Here is a 21,670-nt window from a genome sequence, read left to right on the forward strand (position 1 = left end):
TCAAGTAACCAAATAGCCCTGTTAATGAAGGAAAACACTTTCTTTCAGATTAGAAGAACATTAACTAATAAGCATATAAGAATGATAGGTTTCAAAAATCATCATTTTGTGATCCCCAATGAAATAATTGATTTAGGCAAGGATTATCAATACATGCCTAAATCATCAGATGCCAGTCATAAGGGGAAAAACATAACTTTAGAAAATAGGAATTATATCATCACCAGCTTAACCCAGTTTAATTTAATTGAGTTTTTTCCCCTAGCTGCTTGAGATAGATGTTTTGATGGTTTATTTCCAGCCTTTATTAATTTCACAGGTTTGTTTGCTCAGGTTTATCAAAGTAAAATTTACACACAGTAAAATTCAGTTATTTTAGATGTAAAGTTTTATGAGTTTTGACAAATGTATGCAGTCATGTAACTACCATCACAATCAAGATATAGAATATTTTCATCACCCTAAAAATTTCCTTTGTGCCCTTTATAGCCAATTCTCTCTCCCCAACCTCAGCCTCTGGAAACCACTGATCTGATTTCTGTTCTTGCAGTTTTGCTTTCTTCAGAAAGCCATATAAGTGAAATAAGCCTTTTGTGTCTGAGTTTCTAAGATAGTGCTTTTGAGCTTTATATATGTTTTTACTTGTATTAATAGTTCAGTCTTTTCTATGGCTTAGCATTGCACTGTATATATGTAGCACAATCTGTTTTCCATTCACCAGTTGATGAACATTTGAGTTGCTTCCAAGTTGAGCCCATTACCAATGAAGCTGCTATAAATGTTTTCATACAAATCTTTGTTTACTCCTCCCTGGGTATATACTTAGGAGTGGGATCATTGATTTTCTATTAAAAAACTGTTTTACCAAAGTGGCTGTGCTATTTTACATTCCCACCAGAATTATGTGACAGTTCCAGTTGCTCAAATCCTCACCTGTACTCGGTTTTGTCATTTTGTAACTGAACAAAATTTGGGTCCGCTCACCTGCATGCAGTAAAGTCAATCTACTCACTCCCAATTGTGGTGAAGGAAAGTGCAGCGTTTATTGCAAGATGCCAAGCAAGGAATCGAGGTAGCTAATGCTCAAAAGACCCAAACTCCCCGATGTATTTCAGGGAAAGATTTTTAAAGACAGGGTGAGGAAGAGGGTTGCAGGATGCACGATCAGCTCGTGGACATTCTTCTTATTGGTTGGTGATGAGGTAATCAGGAGTCAACATCATCAGCCTTCTGGTTCCCACCGATCTGGGGTCTACATGCTTGCAGGCAGCATGCAGTTTTCTCCCACCTGGTAGGGGTTTCAATATCTGCAAAACAGCTCAAAGGTTGTGGCTCAGAATATTATCTACATTCCTTGAGGAGGAACTAAAGGTCCTTGACTTTGTGTAATGGCTAAACTATTATTATTTTGTCTTGTTTGACTGTTTTCCTTTGTTTCTGAAGTTTCTCACTTTTCTGATTACATTTATTCTTTGGAACTTGGGGAAGGCCTAGGAGGCTAAAGTTTTTCTACAGACAAGATATGGAGGTGTGGGGCATGTCCTGGGGAGGCCCCATAGGGTCCTGCTCCATTACAATTTTTTAAAGTCATTGTAATAGGTATGGCTATTCTAATTTTTTGCCCACAATTTTAAATTGGGTTGTTTTTTCTTATTATTGACATGTAAGAGTTCTTTATATATTCTGGATACAAGCCAGAATTATATTAGCTATGTTGACTTGAAAATATTTTATCCCAGTCTATGATTTGGCTTTTCATTTTCTTAACAGCCTCTTACAAACAGCAGTAATTTTTAATTTTGATAAATCCAATTTATTTTTTCATTATGGTTTGTACTCTTTGTCCTAGAGAAAATTTTTACCTGACCCAAGATTACAAAGGTTTTCTATTACGTTTTCTTCTAGACATTTTATAGTTTTAGCCCTTACATTTAGGTAGATGATACATTTTGAGTTAATTTTTGTGTAAAGTGTGAGGTTTATTTTTTTTCCATATGGCTTGCCAATTGTTTCAGCATCATTTGTTAAAAAGACTACTCTTTTTCCACTAAATTACCTTGGCACCTTTGCTAAAAATCAACTGACCACATGTGTGGGTCTGTTTCTGGACTCTTTATTCAGTTTTTTTGATCTATAAACCTATCCTTTCACCAAAACCACATTCTTTTGATGACTATACTTAAGTCTCAAAATCAGGTAGTGTGAGACCTCCAATTTTGTTCTTTTTCTAAGCTGTTTTGGCTATCCTAGGCCCTTTGTTTTTTCTGTATAAATTTTCAAATCAGCTTGTCAATTTCTAATCCAAGAAAAGGTCTCCTGAGATTTTGCACCCCACAAATTCTAATATGTCACAATTTCATTAATGCTCAGTTCAAAATACTTTCTAGTTTCCATTTTTATATCTTCTTTGACACACACATAGGTTATTTAGAAATGTATTACTTAATTTCAAAACATGTAACAATTCCCAATTTATTTTTAATTGATTTCTAGCTTAATTTCACAATGGTCAGAGAACATATTTTGTGTTATTTCAATCTTTAGAGTTTGTCAGGACTTTTTTTATGTCCTTCACATAGTCAGATTTTGTAGATGTTCCATCCGTACCTAGAAAGAAAGTGTATTCTGCTGTATTAGAGTATGGGGTTCTATATTTGTTGATTATGTTAATATTATTAATTGTGCTATTCAAATATTTTGTATTCTTATTGATTTTTGTCTGATTTTATACTGAGAGAAGTTTGTTCAAAATCTCCCATGACAATTCTGCCATGGAACTATACAATAATGATAATGAACAAATTGAAACTGTATGCAACCACATGGATGAATCTCACAAATATAAAGTTGAGTGAAAAGAAGGCAGACACAACATAGCATGGAGTGGATGATTCTATTTAGATAAAATTCAAAAACAGGCAAAACTACTCTATGTTTTTAGAAGTCTGAATAATGGTTATTCTTGGTAGGGAGAGAGGGTTTAGTGACTAGAGGGGGATAACATTGGGGCTTCCGGGGTGCTGGTAATGTTCTCTTTCCTGATCTGGGTTCTGGCCACACAAATATCTTCATTTTGTGAAAATTTATCAAGGTGTACATTTATGGTTTGTGCACTTTTCTGTCTGTTACATCTCCTAAAGCTTACTTTAAAAAAAAATAGTCAACCTCACCAGTGATTAAATTCTGCAAATTCAAACAACAGTGAAATATTATGTTTTCTCACCAGAATTATAATTCTCTGTATTTGTATACAGGTAGACAAATGAATACTCCTTTGCATAATTGTCTGGAGTATAAACTAGTACAATTTTTTGAATGAATATGTGTATTAGAAAGTTTTTAAAATGTGTATACCTTTGAACCCAAGAATTTAATTTCTGGAACAGCATCCCAAAGAAATGAGAAAACAAATGCACAAACATGTATTCATAAAGATGCTCATTGCAGAGTTATTTATAATTCTATGATTCTAAACAGCTTGAATATCCAGTAGGGGATAGGTTAAAGAAATCATGATACTTTCATATAATAGAGTACAGTGTAGTCTTTAAAAACTATAACAGAACTAAAATTTTTCAATGGAAATATATTTATGATATACATTATTTTTAAGTAAAAATAAGTAACAAGATGATATGTATATTATGGGTTTTTTATTCAAATACATATGTATATACACATATATACAAACATACAGGGAAAATTCTAGATGGATATATATACATATAAAATAAAATGTTAACAACGTGAAATGTCCCTTTTTGTCTTTACTGATACTCCTTGCTTTAAAATCTACTTTATCTGATGTTGCCATGGCTACATCAGATTTCTTTTGTTAATATTTGCATGGTATATCTTTTTCCATCCTTTTACTTTCAAACTTCTGTGGCTTCGTATTGAAGGTGAATCTTTTCTAAGCAACAAATAGTTATTTTTTAATCCAGTCTGACAAGTTTTGTCTTTTGATTGGAATGTTTAGGCTGTTCACCTGTAAATTTGTGGTATATTTGGGCTTAAATCTACCATCTTACTATTTGATTTCTACCATATTTGTTCTGCCTGTTCTATATTGTTCTTTCTCTTTTCTCTTGCCCTTTTTTGGATTGCTTAATATTTTTAAATTCTATTTTCCTTCTCTATTACCTTGTTAATTATACATTTTTTACTATTATTTCAGTGGTCACCCTAGAGATTATGAAATGTGTCCTAGGCATTATTAAACTCTAATACAAATAATTTTACCACACTGTCTGACATAAAGTGCTCCTAAAATATTTGATCCCTTACCTGCATTCCCCACTTCCATCTGTGATTTCGAAGCCTGTGCTTTTCTGTCTATATATCACTGCGTTGGAAACCTAATGATGTCAGTCCTACACTTCAGCCCTTTAACACAAGGTAGGGGTTTTTATCTCCCTTTCCTCATCTCATCAAAAGAAGTTGAACTGGCACCCATATGCATGTGTCACTTCCAAGCAACTGTAACATAGTCAATCTTGATCCCTGGAATTCCATCATCTAAAAGGGTAAATGTGGTAAAATTGGGAAGTTGTGCAGGTCAAGTCAGGGTAAGAACCCAGACTGGATTCAGGAAACCTGGAAATGTTTTTACCCCATCTCGACCTATCTTCATTTATAGGTCACTTGATATTCTTGGCTCTACCACTAGATGTCAGCAAATCCTAGAAAGGGATGGGTTGTTCAGGGTGTAGGATTCAGGGTGTTTATTCCTATTCTCTTTCTGTTTTAATGTATTTTCCAAATGTTCTACAAAAGAAAAAGAGGTATCACTTAAATTCTAGGAAAAAATATAATTAATATTACCCATATCAGGCACTTACTAGCACCATATCCATTCCTCTTTGTTATAGAGCAAAATAATACAGTTTATTATCACTACCAAGCTATCAGTGGGTACCTTACTTCTGTAAATCAAGTATCTTTCCCAAAGACAAGGCTGGTTCTCACTCTCCCCAAGACTCAGTTTCCACAACTTTAAAATGAGGATAACAATTCTCCCCCAAAGTGTTGATCAAAGTATGTAATGCCACCATGTAGGTGCGAGAGCCAAGGTCTGTGCAAATCGATCCCCACCCAGTTCAAGAGATACACAGCAAACACAGGAGTACTGTAGGGAGTAGCCCACAGTGCAGGTTGCCCAGAACACAGAGCACTTGGGAGACAAAACTGGAAACGTAGTCTGGATCCATGGGGTAGAGAATGCAAGCTGGGGAAAGGAGTTTGAAGTTCTCTTGGTAGGTAGTGGATTGCTTCTGAGAGCGTTTGTGTAATTATATCAGGGTCCACTTTAGGGAAACTACTATGGGCAGCTGTGTGTAAAGTGGCCTGGAGAGAGGCAGGTGGAAGGTTTGGGAAGCCATTACAGTGGTATGATACTTGTGGGCTTAAACCACCTGCTTTTTCCAGGGGGCCTTCTCTACAGTGTGGACAGTCAGCTGACCTTGATGAAAACTGGGGGTGGGGGAAGGGGCGGGGCAAGAGAGAGGTTGATAGATCTATGAATAACGCATATATGAAACTAAATAGATATCCTTTTAGTCTTTTTATATTAAAAAAATCTTTCAAGCACAATTTCAAGCACATATACAATAAGTATATGTACTGCTTAACAAGCAACTTTAAAAATAACATTTTGTTTACTCTAAAAAAATGGCTTTTCATTAGAAAAGAGAAAAATATGAAGACAGATGCTGCCTAGGGATCAGAATCAGAGCTGCAATTCTGAAGGTCTCGGTACCAGAGGCTTTGCAAGTGGAGGAGAGAATGGAGAAGGGACTTGGCCTTGGCCTCACAGCCAGGTCTTTGCAGAATTTACCACCCGCTGGCAGCAATCTCTCTGAATATAAGACATTCAGCGGTCTCTAAGCCCTAAAACTAGACATCAACCTCCTGCCTGAGTTGAAGAGAAAGCTGCATGTGTGAAGACATTTGAGACATAGAAACAGACACATACACAGATACACTGTCAAATCAATTGCTTTAACCTACTCTTTTCTCAACAAACAAGTATATTGTGAACACATTTCCAAAACATAACATATGAGTACATAATTTTCATCAGTTGGGTCACATATTTTTGCTCTTTAGTAATTTTTATCTTAATAAATTGTCCTGAGTATAAATTTCAAACAAGGCAAATATGTATATGTGTAAATTGAAATTATCCTATAATCCCATCTGCCTGACCCTCAGTCCTTTTTTGTTAATATTTATTTATTTATTTGGCTGTGTCGGGTCTTAGTTGTGGTGGCATGTGGGATCTAGTTCCCTGACCAGAGATCAAACCCAGACCCCTGCATTGGGAGCGTGGATTTTTAGCCACTGGACCACCAGGGAAGTCCTGACCGTCAGTCCTTGACCCAAAGATATTCACTGAAAATAGACAGATGTCTATTCTTCAGGTGTGTTTCTCTGTATGTAATTTATTAATGTATAATTACATATAATCGGATATTTACATAAAATATACTAAAATGCACATATTCTTCAAAATTATAATCATGTTATACATATAATTCTGCAACTTGCTTATTTCACTAATATGACTTCTATTATTTGCTAATGTTTATTAGCCACAAATATTGGTCCTCTAGTGAATTTTCTGTTGACATCATTGACCTGTTGGTTAGTAAGTCTGCCTAACATAGCAGAAATATAAACCCCATGGAGTTTGCAAATATTTTCTCTCTACTTTTCACATAACTTTTCTTTTTTCCTGCCATACAAAGTATTTTACATTTTTCAATATTATTGACTAAAGTTATACAGTTATATATAAAATTATTCAAAATAAAGTTTATTTTTAAAATAAATAGAAGTCGCACCCATTAGGATGGTTATTATATTTTTTAAAGCAGAAAATAACAAGTGTTGGTGAGAATGTGGAGATATTAGAATTTTGTGCATTGCTGGTGGGAGTGTAAAATGGTACAGCTGCTGTGACAAACAGTATGGAGTTTCCTCAAAAAATTAAAAATAGAATTACAATATGATCTAGCAATCCCACTTATAGGTATATACCCAAAAGTAGTGAAAGCAGGGATTCAAACAAATATTTGTGCACCAATATTCATAGCAGTATTATTCACACTGATAAGACTTTCTCCTTCACCAAATTTTAGTTGGGTTCCTCTGAACCTTTTTCTCAACTAGGTCTCAACTTTTGGACTCTTGTGTTCATCCTTGCATAGCCCAATTTTGACAAAAATCCTGCTAAGTCTACTTAGCAAGAACCCCCACTCCCAATATCTGATCACCATGGCCTGCCTTCAGCAAGAACCCTGGTCAGGTTGGTTTAACCAGAATCCCTCCCCTGCTTCAATTTTCCATCCACTGACTCCCCACTCTGCTCCTAGGCTATGAACCTGTATTTGCCCATGATGTACTCAGAACTGAGCTCAGTTATAATCTGAGGTTTCTTTACTCTTATTACAATAGTTCCTGTATAAAATCTGTTCTTAATACTTTAACTACTATACAGCTCTGGTTTTCTTTAATAGCAGAAGCCAAAAGATGGAAACAACCCAAATGTCCACCAATGGATGACTATCACACAGTGGAATATTATTCAGCCTTAAAAAGAAATGGAAAAAAAAAAAGAAATGAAATTCTGATACATGCCAAATGAAAGAAGACACACACACACATACACACACACACACACACACACACACACACACCCTAAATACTGTATGATTACACTTACATGAGGCACCTGGAGTAGTCAAATTCATAGAGACAGAAAGTAGAATAGTGGTTACCAGGGGCTGATGGAACAGGAAATTAATGTTTAATGAGCATGGAACAAGATGAAAAGAGTTCTGGAGATGGACGGTGGTGATGGTTGTACAACAATTTGAATGCACTGTACCACTGAACTGTGCACTTTAAAAAGATTATAATGGTAAATATTATGTATATTTATAAATAAATAAATAATACAGTCCATTGTAATAGAAATTGAGCAATACCCTGGGGAGCATCCAGTGCCAGCCCCTAGAGAGATTAGAGCACTCAGAGCCCAGGCAGCTTCAAGACACAAAGGACAAAGCTTTAGAGTAAATTCAAGGCTTCACTATTTCTCTCTCTTAACCCAGCCCACACTCAAGTACAAGGATTACGCATGCACGTGCATGAATACTAGGAAGCGTGGTTCATTGGAGCCATCTCTTTTTTTCACAATTTATATACATATTTTCCCTTTACTTCTTTTCATTCACTTGGATACTTAATCTATCCATATGTTCTAACTTAGTTATCTCAATTACAGACTTAAGGAATGGGACTCTATCAAGAGTCACTGTCAAATCTCGCTTTATTTTGAAAATGGATGACCTAAGTAAGTGGTTCTTTCTCATGTTCACGGCCCTTTAATATGTCTTCTTCCTAGGTTCTGTGTGCTGGACTAGTGGATATATATTGCTTCACCTCTACAGACATCATAAGCTAGAGGGGAAGAGGGTGGGGGACTGGACGAAATAGGTGAAGGGGATTAAGAGGTACAAACTTGTAGCTATAAAATTAATAAGCCACCTGGATGTAATGTACATATAGGGAATATATTCAATAATATTGTTATAAGTTTGTATGGTGACTGATGGTAACTGGACTTATTATGGTGATCACTTCATAATGTATAAACTATTGAATCACTATGTTGTACACCTGAAACTAATATAACATTATATGTTAATTGTAACTCAATTAAAAAAACACAGGTTTGCTTTTTGAAAAATAACTTAGACTGAAAGAAACAATCATATCAAGTCCGTAGAAAGAGATGACACACAGAATCAAAATGATGATCTTTTTATAGCTGCTCTCATCTCAGGGCTCATTTTTAAATAGGTTCTTAACAATTTATATTTTTTATTAGGGTTCACAGTCTGCTAAATAAAAGCAGTAATAAGATATTTCATAAAGTATCATACAATTTAAATCTTATGAACTTAATTTCATAAAAAATTAGGTGAATATTCATACTGGCTACCCTAAAAATGCTGTTTCATCTATGGCCTAAAATAGTGTATAAGAGATTTAGTTCCACCACTAAAAACAATCCCATCACTACATTTTTTGTATGTTTTACAACAAAAAGTTTGTGCTCTTAATCAAAAAGATCCACAGACTAATTCAACATGTAAAAAATAATTTTACACAAACACCAAGAAAACCTTTCAAACTCACTTTTATTTTCCTTTTTCTTCCTCACAGAACTTCTCCATACATCACATTTCTTGCAGCTATAAAGTCACTTGATGTTGGTCAGGTACCATTTTATGCCTAAACTTTGCTGGCATGAAAATATGGCACTTAACCAGTGTTAAATCTATAAAATATTTATATAGGGCAGCACACTAAGGTTTATACACTTGGCAATTAAACCACATCAAAATAGGACAAGACCCCCATTCTACATGTTTCAAATCAAGTGTTCACAGTCCCTATCTGGTGACTGTCCACTGATTCAAAAGGCAGCAGAGGCAACAGGCAGTTACTTCAAAGGACATTGAACACTATGATCTAGAAGCACCTTATGATGTTACCCCAGTGTCATGTACCACCCTACCTTTGTCCAGGGTGGTCTCATAATTCTAGAATGGCAGGTCCAGCTGATACAAAATAAAGACAGACAACATAACATTTAGTCTGTGGAGATATCCTAATTCATTACTATGCACACACTGTGATTTTGAACACAACTCGTCCTAAAAACTTGTCAAGAACATCCTGGTGTTTTCGGTTGGGTAATCCATCTACCTTTCACTTGACTGTTACTTCTTTTACGGTACTGCAGGATCAAAGGTGACCTAGATGTCAACTAATGGCAGTAGATACCTCACATGCAGTTTTTTCTCATAATATGGAAAATATTTTATTCCTATAATTCCATTGGGAGGATAAGTTGATAGAGTAGCTGTGCTTTCATCCTTCGAAATACATTCTATAGTTGATTCTCCTTAAGGATTTAATTCAATTACTCTGTTTTCACATGAATACAAGGCTTTCCTCTGGTATAACCAAACTCAGGATCATCCACACCACCGCATGCTTGAAGTAAGACAGTAAAAAACTGACATGCAACATAAATTGGACTTCTGTGTTCAAAAGGCACTTCATCGGGACAGACTGTGAGATTCTTCTGTTCTTCTAAGTCATATGGCTTTAGGTCTTCAATGTACCCTTTATAGGAATCTGGATCAGACAGATTGAATGAATATTGCAACGCAGTCACTGACTTTGGAAAAACCATAAGTCCTGGACTATCTGGTCACGATATTCTGGAACCTCATGGTTCAGATTCTGAAACATAGCCCACATTGTGAATGAGAAGAGTGCAGCCAGGAACCCATAAAAGCCTGGGTAAAAGGGCAAGATCAAACCTTTGTTTAAGGGTCTTTTCACTGTTCAAATACAAGTGCGTTTTCGTGTATGGTGCGCTTGTGTGATTAACCCCCTGTTGTACATTCAGTGTACAGTACACACTCAATACTCCCACTCTTTCCGACTGGTTGGGGTGGCAGCGTGAGTCACAAGACAGCTGCAGGGGTGGAAATTTCCTCTTCCTGGGAGTGGAGCAGGGTCTGGCTTCGCTGAACCGCTCGGCACCTCCGCCAGAGTCTCTCCGTACAAAGGCGCGCTGCGTATAAATAAGGCCCCGGGGGCGCTCGGGCCGCAGGCTCCGGGCTCCAGGAAGGGGTCCCCGGCTTCCCGGCGCCGCTCAGGAAGGGAGGCTCCGGCTCATTGGAGCCGTCTTAGAGGCTGCTTACCACGGCATCATTTGTCCATCTCTCTATACTGGTTGCTGAGAATGCTTTCATATATCATGAGAATTAGCCCTAATTTGCAAATATTTACTCTAACCATTTCAGACAAGCTTTGCTGGGATGTTATTGCTTTTGTTATTTGCCATAGGGCGTTTTAAATTTTTTCAGTAATAGAATCATTTACAAGTAATACAGCTCACTATAAAAAATGATCAAAAAGTAATATCCTGGCCACCATCGACTGCACAGGGAGATTAGAGCATTCAGAGCTCTGGTAGTTTCGGGACACAGTGAGAAAACTTTATCGTAATTCCAGGTTTCACTACTGAGCAGGCATTTACAAGACAGTGTCCTGATTTACTTCACCTCTCCTAACTTCCCATAGCCTGGTCTGAATTAGGGATTTAATAAGAAGTAACCTGAATAGCTCTTAAGATCAAGGGAGACTTTTGGGAGCCTGGTGCTTAATCCCTCAACCACAGGGCTCCCCAGGGTGGGAGACATGATGAAATCACAATGCCACATGAACAGTTCTGTGGACCAGTGACTGGTCCCCTCACACTTTAGGAGAGTGACGTAGTGTCAGCCACTGTCTGAGTCAATGGCACAAAGCATGGACCTGGGCACACTGCACTCTGAATCCCCTTTGCTTTGACCCCAGGCCATGTACCTCCAACAGCCCTCTCAGCTCGCAGTGATTCTCTCTCTAGATCCTCGTAAAAAGTAAATGTCATTTTTGTTTGTTATTCACATCAGTAGTTCTCCAACTGTGGTCCCTGGACCAGCAGCATCAGCATCACCTGGGAACTTGTTGGAAGTGCATATTCTTGGGCCTCACCCAGATGGGGCCCAGTAATTAGTGTTTACACGTCATACAGATGACACAAGACAGTTTGAGAACCACTGCTCTAATCTAGAAATGACTGATAGAGTTTTATATGTTATCACCTCTCTGAGCCTCAGTCTTCTCAGTGGATATGACGAAATCCCTCACTTTACCACAGTGGTGTGAGGAATAAATGGGAAATCCTTTGCAAATGGTACCTGTTGACTCTTCTGTGTTGTAAGATGAATTACCTCCTGGAGCTAGGAAAAGAATAGAAAATCCTTATACTATTTCCTTTTTTAAAACAATAAGTGCTGTAACTGATCTAAAAAAAATAAAGTCTTTTAAAAATGTGCTTTCTTTTCCTCCTTACTTTATCTTCCAGGAGACTATAATACAAAATATAGTGAGAAAATCTATTTTTAAACGTCTGGCACACAATAAGATTTCAACAAATATTAGTCCTGGCCTACTCTGATTTCCCTCTCACATAAAAGAGATGGGTTTGATGTAAACTACATAGAATACAGCTATCATAGACAGCATCTGGAAATGTAAACAATAAGTAAAATATACATATATTTGCATAATGTATGAAGCTTTGGTGCCATGTCTTCATTGCGTGAAGGAAGAGTCCTGAGGGAAGAAAATACTCCCACCATGTCCTTTTTTTAAGATTTATTTATTTATTTATTTAATTTTTGGCTGCGTTGGGTCTCCGTTGCTGTATGTGGGCTTTCTTTAGTAGCAGTAAGCAGGGGCTACTCTTCATTGCGGTGCATGGGCTTCTCATTGTGGTGGCTTCTCTTGTTGTGGGCTTCTGTAGTTGTGGCTCGTGGGCTCTAGAGCACAGGCTCAGTAGTTGTGGCACATGGGCTTAGTTGCTCCGTGGCATGTGGGATCTTCCCAGACCAGGGAATGAACCCATGTCCCCTGCATTGGCAGGTGGATTCTTAACCACTGCACCATCAGGGAAGTCCCATCCACCATTTCCTTTTATTCCAGGTGGTTACTTGACCCTATTAGTTTAGCTCAAGTTTGACATTGAAGAGGAATCATTTCTGCCTGATCAGTGTGGCTAGAGGTTTTGCCTGAGCCTCAGGCCTAATGCAAACATTACCAACTTGCCTAGAACACTGTCTGTTACATACCAGCCACTCAGTACACGGGAATGAACGAATGAATGATAGTGACTCCTGGGCTCAGTCTCCGGATGATCACCCATCTCCTCATGTAGAGGGCTGCAATCATGACCTCTGATAAATGGAAAGAAGCAGGTTTTGAGAACCTCTGTATATCAGGTTTTGTTCTAGGTGTTCGAGATACATTAGTGAACAAAACAAAGTGTTAACCCTCCATGTAGCTTACATTCTAAATTCTTAGAATATAGAGGAAGAATCAGACAATACACACTGTAATGTCAGGTAATGATAAGTGCTATGAATGTGCATGTGGATATGAGGCTTAGCAAATAGAATTATTATTCCTCCAGCAGCTTAGAGAAATGGCTGATGCCAATTCTCAGGCATTTAATGTACAAGATAAGTCTAGAATATCTTGTCATATCATTTAGCAAAGAAGCAGTCAAAGATTACTAGGGTAAAAAAATAAAGGAATGCTGAGGTCATGTCAAAAGGACACAGGAGATAGCCTGAAGAGTCTTCCACTGGCCTAAGATAGAACTTGAGCATAAAAAAAGACTATACCAAAAAAAAAAGACTATAACAGATTGAAACACATTGAACATGTTTTTTAAACTGTCAAGACAGTTCTCAGAAAAGGATATATAAATGACTCTTAAATATATGAAATAATATTCAACCTTACTCATAAGAGAAGTATAAATTAAAACTAAAATAAGATATAATTTTTCACTTATCAGATTGGCAAAAAGTCAAAGGTTTGACCACATAGTCTTTGGTGAGGCTGTGAACAGACATTCTCATGCTTTGATGGTGGGAATGTAAAATAGTACCACCCCAATGGAGGGGAAGTTGTCGAATCTTGCAAAATTACATAAAGCTTTTTCCCTTTGACCCTGTAATCCCACTTCTAGGAATGTATCCCAAGGATACACTGGCAAAAATAACAGTAAAGCATATGCAGTAGATTATTCACTGCAGTTCTATATGTAATAGCAGAAGGTTAAAAAAAAACAAATGTCCATCAATAAAGGACTGTTTGAATCAATTGCAATACATCCACATTAAGGAGTATTATGTAGCTGTAAAAAGAATGAGGAATATATACTCTATATACTACTTTGGAATGATCTCCTGGTGTATTGTTAAGGTGAAAAAGACAAGGTGGAGAAAAGCACGTATAGTATGCTACCACTTACCTAAAAAGGGAGAGAGAGGGATGAGTACACAGATGATAGTGATAGAGGATGATAAGAGAGAGAGAGAGAGATTCCTGATATTAAATCAAAATAATGGGCAGACATCTGATCCACTACCATCTTGGACCCCAGGAGTTCAGGCTATGGGATTGGCAGCAGCAAAGTAGCCCAGCTTTGTGAAGACTCCTAGGCACCCAGGCACGCATCTTCCTCACTGAAGCCACCACCAAGATTTCTAAGAAGAAGGTCAATTCAGCTAAAGAGGCAGTAAAGAAAGAGCCCAAGGGAGATTCACAGGTTGTAGCCAAACCTGTTCCTTCCAAAGTTGAGACTAAGCCAAAAACAAAAGGCAACAAGAAAGAATAAACCTTCAGGAAAAATGTGCAAACAAGAGGGAAAGGAGGAGCAAAAGGGAAATCCACTGGGACTGGGGTGGCTAACCAAGACACTAAAGGCTGCAAAAAAGAAGAAACAAAAAAGGAGAGCATGGCCTCTGATGCAGCAGGACGGAAAGAAGTCAAGTCTGACTGGCATACTTAAACCAAGTCTTACTGGTGGTCCCAGTGCCTCCCTTCTTCAACAATATGGAGGAATGTTTTTTACCAGCTATTTAGAAAATGCAAATTTTTTAGTAGTTCCAGAAACATATTTTTAAGAAGGAAGAAATTCCACCTCATTTAAAAAACATATTTAGATAAGTGTAAATGCTTTGTTTAGGAGATGAAATCATGTGCTGGCTGTTTATTTTTCTGTAAAGCCATAAATTAGTCAGATATTGAATGAAAGGAAGCTTTGACTGTCTTGTGTGTCAACTTAGCATTCCGTAGACTGGAGACGAGGGTAGTGTTTATATCCTGTTATACAAAGCATAACTAAATGGTAATTTAGAGCCACAATCATGCACTTAACATGTCATAAATATTTAAAATAATTTATTCATATGGTTTTATTAATTATCATATCAGAAAGCAAGAAAGCTATCAAAGACGATTGGGGTAGTGTCAAAAGCACTCAGGAACCAACTTGAGAAGGGCTACAATGCCAATTTGAATATCATTAAGAATAATAACTGCAATGAACTTATGAATTGAAACACATCAAAAATGTTAAAAACCCATGAGTAATAATGACTCTGAAAAATATATTCATTGGTCACCTTTGGAGGATGGTGCTAAGGGAATCCAAGCTGTCCCTCAGAGTGATGAAATAGCTCTCGAGAGGAATTTTTCCTTTATAGACATATTGCAACTAGTAAATGAAGGAAGAATTATAGAATTGGAATATCACCATCTTATAAACCCCTAATGAAATAATGAATCTAGGTAATGACTATCAATGACCGCTAATATCACAAAGAAGAGATTCAGCCAGATATTCTGTACCTCTTGATGGAAATACACACAACATTTATGAAATATTACTGCCCAAAAAAATCAATCTTGAATCAGATCAAGGCTCTAGATCTACCAGTTTACAGGAAGTATAAGGAACAAAAGAATACTTTAACCAACACGTCAGAGATGTGATCAGCAAAATCCAAAATGTGAGAAACTTTACAGGATAAACAACCTGTTTTCTTCAACAAATAAATTGAAATAATAATTTAAAAATAAAAACAGAGACAGGGAACCAATGAATTGAGAGACTTAGGAGACATCCACAAAATACAATGTATGGACTTATTTGAATCCCGTTTCAAAGAAACTGTAAAAGGAAAATTAGGCATTCAGGAAAATTAGAACACTAAGTGGAAATATAATGTTAAGAAATATTGTTAATTGTTTTATGAATAATAGTGATTTCTTTAAAGTCCATCCTGTTTGGATGGATTAAATACAATTGACTATAAATTGATAATTATTGAAGTTAGTTGGTGAGAATATGTTAATCTATTACTATCTACTTAGGTAAATATGTTTGAAAAAATCCATATTAAAAATATAAGAAGCATACATCTACAGCGTCCCTACTACAAATTCATGTCCCTACTAAGAGTTGAACTCAGCATGAACACAAATGCACCATTGGTCTAGTTTGGTAGAAGTGGTTCAGAAAAAGCAATAATGAGGTCAGAAAAAGAAGTATAATTAAATGAATTATGAAGGTCAAACACAGTAAGTCAAAAAAACATAAGCTAAACCCTTCAGCCATCCATAGGCACTCAAGATATTAAGAAGATAAAAGTAATACTAGAGCTTTTCAGATACTCTTGGAATTTTATTTGATTGGAGTCTTACCAGATGCATCTGGTAAGAGAATGATGATAGTGAGTTAGTTCTTCTAAAAAACCAAACTGATCATCTGCAGCCTCCTCTTCTGCCTTCTCTGTCCCAGTAAAAGCTGCCATTGCCTCATCCAACCAGTTGTTCAAGCCAAAAACCTAGGAATCATTGACACGTTCTTCTCCCTCATTCTCCACATCCAATTCTTTACCAAGAGCTGTTAATTTGCAAATACTTCTAAAATACTTCTACTTCTCTCCATCTCTACCCCTACCATCCTAGCAAATGTCACCATAATTCTCATCCAAACAACTGCAATAGCCTCTCAACTCTTTTAGTCATCCCTCCACTCTTGCCCCCTCCGATCAATTCTCAGAAGTGCAGCTAGAATGTTTTCAAAATGTAAATCCTGTCAGGCTCATTTCCCTGCCTAAATCCCTGCTATGTCTTCCCCTGGGTCTTAAGATAAATACCAGAATCCGAAACACAGTATATAAGGCCCTGTGTAATCTGGTCCCTGCTACCTCTCCAGCTTCATCTTCCACCATTTTGCCTCCCACTCTCTGCAGTCCAGTCACACTGACCTTATGTTCTTCAACTGCATCATACTCCCTCGGTGTCAAAGTCTTCATGTATACGGTTACCTCTGCCTGGAACTCTTCCTCACACCCTATTTCTTGACCCCATTCTTCTGGATAACTCCTATTTATCTTTCAGATACCAACTTAATATCTGTTTCTAGAAGTCCTCTGACCCTAACTCCTCCACTCCCAGATAAGGTAAAGTGTTGACAGAGTACTTCTCCCATCATAGCCCTTATCACACCATATTACAATTATTTGTTTAATATACTTCTCTCCCAGTACACTTTAAGCTCTATAAGAGAAATAATCAGGTATGACTTGTTCACTATTTTATTTCCAGCATTTAGATCATTGCATGGCACAGTTTACTCAAAAAATAGTTGTTAAATGAAAGACAAATAAGTCCCTTGTTGTTTTGAGGATTTCCCTGTTCTGAAGGTGACACAACTGTTTTATTAATGTTTATTAATGAATACTGGTTTAAAAAACACCAGAAGAGTCTAAATGTTACAATATTTTCATGTCCTGATGTTCCGCCTATCCACAGACGGTGAGACATTCTATCAATAAGGCCTGTGCCTAAGAATGAGTTTATACATTATGAGTGCCTGCTGTTTAAGGTCACTTCTCCACCTGCACTCTGCATCCATTCCTGTCCAGTATCTTCAGATACTTTGCCTACATCCTTATCTCTCTTTATAGATCATTCTAATAGATCATAGTAGCATCTAAGCCTGCTCTAGTATCACTCATCTTTGAAAAGCCCTCACTTGATCCATATTCCTCTCCACCTACCACTCAATTTCTCAATGGCTCTTGAGAGTAAAATTTTTCTAAAGAATTATCTATTCTCATTGACTCCTCTTCTTAATCTCCCATTCACTCTTCAGTGTACTCTGAAATGGCTTCTCTATCTGAAATGGAATCTCTATCACACCACTGAAACTACTCTTGTCAAGGGCACTGAAGACCTCCATGTGCCAAATCCAGTGGACACATTCCTGTTGTCTTCTTGCTTGATGCCTTAACAGTTGAATTCCTTTTTTGAAACAGTTTCCTCTCTTGAATCCTGGGGTACCACTGTCTACTAATTTTCTTCTTACTCCACTAATCACTCCTTCTCAGTCCCCTTTGCTGGATTCTTCCATATGCTGGGGTTCCTCAGGGATCTTTTCTTGACCCTTTTCTCATTTCCCACTCTATACCCTTTCCCTAAGAGGCATTCTCATGATTACAATTATAGCCTATGTACTGGTGACTCCCAAGACTATAACTCCAGACCAATCCTCTCTGCTGAGCTTCAGATTCATATACCTGACTGCCTGATGGACATCTCCACTTGATGTTCTTCGAGTACTTCAAATTCGAACACGTCTGATAGCAGAGTCATCATCTTCATTTTAAATGTGCTCCTCTTCCAATGTTAACCTATCTCATGGGCACTACCATCCAATCACTTGCAGAAGCTAGAAAACCAGAGTAATTTTTTTTTTTTTTTTTTTTTTTTTTTTTGTGGTACACGGGCCTCTCACTGTTGTGGCCTCTTCCGTTGCGGAGCACAGGCTCCGGACGCGCAGGCTCAGCGGCCATGGCTCACGGGCCCAGCCGCTCCGCGGCAGGTGGGATCTTCCCGGACCGGGGCATGAACCCGTGTCCCCTGCATCGGCAGGCGGACTCTCAACCACTGCGCCACCAGGGAAGCCCCAGAGTAATTCTTGATTTATTCTTCTCCTCTATCCCTAATCAGCCACGAAATTCTACTATTTCTACAGCATTAATATCTTTTGACTCTTTCCAAGTATCTTTTCCCCATCCCCAGAACCAGAAGCCCTATGAATTAAAAATATTGTGGTACTCTCATTTCTGCTCTAATTCAATAGTACTAAACTCACATGTATGTTAAAATTAAAATAGCTTCTGACAAAGACTCCCTCCTTGACCAAACTTTAATTAGGCTTCGCTGAGCCCTCTTCTTGACTAAGACTCAACCTTGGCCTACCTTTAGCAAAGAATCCTGTTAAGACAGTTTGGCAAGAATATCCCTACGCTTGATGTCTCCTCTTAGTAATTTCTATACACTGACCCCCTCACTCTTCTCATAGACTATAAATCCCCAGCTGTCATTGTGGTATTTGGAGTTGAGTTCAGTCTCTCTCCCTTGCTGCAATAGTCTCTCCCCTGTTGCAATAATCTTGAATGAAGTCTTCCTTACCATTTTAACAAGTGTTATAATAATTTTTCTTTGACATTTCTTCCAAATTTATTGATTAAACACTTAATAATTTCATCAGAACTAATTTTTTCTTTTCCTTGGTTCCTCCACCCTTCTGGTGCCCTAAATATCAATATATGCTTAGTCTGCCTACTGGGAAATTTAACACTATTCCCTCCTACACTTTAATTCAGACTATCAACACTTATTGCCAAAGCAACATGTTTCCTATGACCATGCTGAGTTATTTGTATTGCTGTTTCTTCTAATTGGAATCCCTTTGTCTGTCCTCCACATTTGATGGACTAACTTTAGCTTTCCTTCAAATCTCTTCTTAGACATAATTCACTTTGGGAAGCCTTCTCTACCCCAATGGTGTGCTAGAATTAACTTATCCTGACTTTCAAGAGCCTATTATGCACAACTCTATGTTCAGTGACATCAATTTGGTAGCTTGAAACTGGTCATGATGGGAGCATTTCCACCATGAAAATCACCAAACACTAACAAATCAGGGCTTTTATTTTTTTCAGAGAACTGATCGTTAAACATTAACCAGCACACCACTGCCCTGCCTCCTCCCCATCCATCCAAAATTTGCGTTAGATGGCTCTGCTATGGGCTCTGATAATAACCCTAACACCCATCACTATGTACTGTAGGTTACTTGTCTGTGTCTCCCTCCATACTGAAATTTTCTTGAGAGTAGAGATACTATATCTCTAGAATCTTAGCCAGTATTTGGTTCATGTAAGTTACTAATTAGTGTTAGTAGTCTTTGACAGATTGTTTATCTGAATGAATGACTAGAATGCATGCTTGTTAAACACTTGCCAACCCTGGGAGAACCATTAGCAGAGATGATGGTTTTTGACTACCATCTTCAGTGATCACTTATTTGCCTGAAAAGCATGGAATCAGAGCAAGGGGACTGAGCTGGATACTTTCCATGGCCTGTGCCATCAAGCTGTGATTTGATGCAGATATTTCATCTACACCACAGGTATATGTTTGTCCTACAGAATGAACCATGCTAACCATGGTCCAGGGATCCCTCACTCTCTTCCCTCTCAAGCAGCAGAGAAGACTGTAGTGTTTGCCTGTCTGATTCACCCTCTTCTTGGCTGCTATCGTTCATCAGCCAGCATTTACGGTTAACATCAAGGGACTACAATAGCATGCAGATCCAGTAATATCTGGCATAGCAGATTTCCAAATCCACTCATATAAGGAGATAGAAATGGTACCATAAGCAGAGTTCTGGTGTAGAGGAGAACCTCTCTAAAATAGCTACAGCCAGAAGCTTGAGAGTTGTAACTCAGCTAGACATCCGTGATCTGTGACTACAAATTCCTGGATAGCTAGAAGCACCCCTGGGGATTCCAAAAATAGTTATGGCAGAGTACTCCATAGTCCTGCTACTCAAAGTATGATCTGAGATCAAACAGCAACAGCACCACCTGAGAGATTGTTAGAAAAGCAGAATCTGGGACTTCCTTGGTGGCACAGTGGTTAAGAATCTGCCTGCCAATGCAGGGGACACAGGTTCGATTCCTGGTCCGGAAAGATATCACGTGCTGCTAAGCCCGTGCGCCACAACTACTGAAGCCCACGTGCCTAGAGCCTGTGCTCCACAGCAAGAGAAGCCACTGCAATGAGAAGCCCGTGCACCGCAAGGAGGAGTAGCTCCCGCTCACCGCAACTAGAGAAAATGCGTGCGCAGCAACAGACCCAACACAGCCAATAAATTAAATAAATAAATTTATAAAAGAAAGAAAAGTAGAATCTTAGGCTCCACTCTGGATCTATTGGATTAGAGTCTGCATTTTCAGCAGATTCCTCCAGGTGATCTGAATGCATATTTAAGTTTGAAAGGCACTGATCTACAGAACATCGAATTTTCTGTAACCAAGCAGTTAGAGCCTTGGAGTTTAGGGCGTTAATGCTAATGACACTTCATAATAATAAATACTATTTATGTACCATGAAGGTATTTACATTCATTGTCATTGAATGAAAAAATAACTCTACTACTTAGTCAATTAAAGTCAACATGACGCTGAAGCTTGAAAGCTCACCATCTGAAAAAGAAGCACCCTAATAAACACCACAGGCTTGGGAGTTAAACAAAGCCTGGATTTGAGTCCTGCTTATTTCATTCACTTGTAGAATGATCTTGAAAGAACTACTTAACTTTTCTAAATATCCATTTCTTCATCTGTAAAATGGAGATAGTAATAGTATTTTATTTTCAGAGTGGTGGTGAGAATTAAATACAAAAATATATATAAAATGTCTGGCATATGGTAGTTACTCATTAAATGTAAGTTCCCTCTCTCCCTGCAACCTCCTTTCTGAAAAGAAATTAAATTTAGAATAAAACAAACAGCTCAATCATGCCATGGAGAGCCTTTGGAAATTTAACAGCCAAAAGGAAAATAAATTCTACTTTGTACATGATGTGGTAAATTCAATACCATTTCTGTGTGGTGCAATGAATTGGTTTGATAGAACCTGGGTTGAAAGAAAGACCGTTACATTCTTTTCAAATCAATTCGTGGTTTCCTTTCAGTTTTTGGATTTCCTAGGTTACTATCAGAGATGCATGTTGTATTCTTCCATGCTCTCTGGGAAGCATATTTTGGCCTGGTGTCTTTACCTATCAAAACAGAGACACAAGCCTAGACAGATAGGAGAG

General features: G+C 37.7%; 1 pseudogene; it reads right to left on the bottom strand.

The window, feature by feature from the left end:
* Window positions 1-9,693: 9,693 nt before the first annotated feature.
* LOC115843977 (sodium/potassium-transporting ATPase subunit beta-3 pseudogene) lies at window positions 9,694-18,150 on the bottom strand (annotated as a pseudogene).
* Window positions 18,151-21,670: the final 3,520 nt, after the last annotated feature.

Source organism: Globicephala melas, chromosome X, assembly GCF_963455315.2.
Source record: "Globicephala melas chromosome X, mGloMel1.2, whole genome shotgun sequence".
Classification (NCBI taxonomy): Eukaryota; Metazoa; Chordata; class Mammalia; order Artiodactyla; family Delphinidae; genus Globicephala; species Globicephala melas.